Source organism: Mercenaria mercenaria, unplaced genomic scaffold (assembly GCF_021730395.1).
Source record: "Mercenaria mercenaria strain notata unplaced genomic scaffold, MADL_Memer_1 contig_4725, whole genome shotgun sequence".
Classification (NCBI taxonomy): Eukaryota; Metazoa; Mollusca; class Bivalvia; order Venerida; family Veneridae; genus Mercenaria; species Mercenaria mercenaria.
In genome coordinates this window covers 4,679-7,017 of record NW_026462976.1, presented here as the reverse complement: position 1 = coordinate 7,017, position 2,339 = coordinate 4,679, and positions in this window count along the sequence as shown.

Here is a 2,339-nt window from a genome sequence, read left to right as displayed (position 1 = left end):
AAACATCGGATTTTTTGCTCAAATGTTAAATAACGTTTTACTTCAATAATTCATTAACAAGAGCAAAGTTTTGTTAAAGACGGTACATTTAATCCTCTCTAATTTATTTAAAAAACAAACATTTAAGTTTTTAATTGCCAAATCAGGATGAAAGAAATATCATTCTTTTAATCGATAAATGGGTAACTTTATATATAAGTAAATGTTTAAAAACATTGTCCTGTTGTTGTCTTATTCTTTAAAGACATAAGCTAAGATTTAATTTATACGATATTGCTTCTCTTTTACAGATGAAATTACCGTTTATTCAGTCAAAATCTGATATGTGATATCTAAACTTTGCTCTCATGATGATCATATCGCAATTATTTTATCGTGCTAAATGAATTCAATTTGTTCAAAATAATGATTTGAGCCGCGCCGTAGGAAAACCAACATAGTGGCTTTGCGACCAGCATGGCGCGCAGGCTGGTCAGGATCCATGTTGTTCGCTTTCAAAGCCTATTGCAATTAGAGAAACTGTTAGCGAACAGTATGGATCCTGACCAGACTGCGCGAATGTGCAGGCTGGTCTGGATCCATGCTGGTCGCAAAGCCACTATGTTGGTTTTCTCATGACGCGGCTAATTTATATGAAGACCAAAGAATATTACTTTTTGATCCACCTAATCCGTATCAGGTATTTTCGTGAACTGCGTCTTTATTCTTCAAGATACTAGTAGGTCCCCGAGAATGGGATGATGGTAGTAGTTTATGTAAACATATATCAACAAGTTTATGTTTAATAAAAGTATTATACATAAAGTTAAAATAGTACACATTTATTACTTGTATAGCGTAACATTTTAACAAACCACTGTTGCTGCATGACGTTTATTGGTGAATGTAGATCTATATACACAATTGATTAATTCATTTGGTTAGGATTTTCTACATGTGAATACCTAAAGATAAGATATTTTAGTGAAAGGTGGTTATTTAATATCTTTAACTGCAAACTGTAAAAATATTTTTTCCCTAAAAGCCATTCAACCTTACTTCACTTCAAGATTCCGTGTTATTACATAGTGCCAGGGATAAGCAATGTGAAATAAATATGATATGCAAACTGCTGTAACAATTTGGCTTCTTGTCATGAGATTTTGACAATGTGAGTTATGACTAATAAATAGTAGAGGTACAATCAAGTCTGGGCAAACCCACAAAAAATTAAGGTGGTACCACTTTTTGAATTTCTGATGAATGACAAATAACAAAAACCAGTTGTTCACACAAAAAAGTCGTTAAGAGTCACACTTATATTTTTCTTCACCCATCAGAAATGAACTATTCTTATACCTTAATAATGAGGTTTTAGTATCCTTATTACCAACAATAAACTAAAACAATAGAATTTTTATGTAACTTCAGTGAGGTAAAAAAAAACAATTTCTAGCACAATATTGTCGTTATGAGATTAACTATTATGTTACACACCAGTGTACTAATAAGATTCTGCAATTTTTGTAAAACAATGTATATGAAGAATTGAGAGATAAAACTAATTTTGATAGACCATGATAACTAATGACAAAATTTTACGAGTGGAAATTAACTAATGATCTTATTTAAAAGTTCGCTGTTACTTCTACCTTCCAATACGATTTTCTTTAAATGGCTCTTCTATTCTGTAGTTTACAACTCCTAAATTAAAACGATAGAAGAACCGACTGTCAATTTACTGTTGTTTTCTCCATCTAAATCCTGTTAAAATCCCTACTGTTTCAGTCACTTGACACACTGACGACATTGTTCTGGTAGCGGAGAGTGAGACAGATTTGCAGTTGTTGCAGTTGTAGCTTGGTGTCCTTATTGTCTGGTCCGAGACAAATAATATGTCTGTCAATGCAACAAAAAGCCAAGTTATCCATTTCAGGACAAAGAGTGAACCTCGAAGTAATATTGCTTTTTGCTGTGGCCCACATACACTAGCTGTTGTTGATAAATATGTCTATTTAGGCCTTACTCTAACTGAACATTTGGACTATGGAATAACTGCAAAATTTGTTGCACAGTCTGCTGGTAGAGCTCTAGGCTTGCTTATTGCTAGATGTAATAAATTGGGCGGTATGCCTTTCGATGTATTTTCTAAGTTATATGATAGTCTTGTATGGCCTGTTATTGCATACGGTGCCTCTATTTGGGGGGAAAGGTCATATTCCTGTGTTGATGCTATTCAGCATAGGGCTATGAGGTTTTTCCTCGGTGTAGGGCGATATACGCCGACCGGTGCAGTAGCAGGCGATATAGGCTGGACACCGCCACTCGCTAGACAGTGGATTAGCATTGATAATTTCATT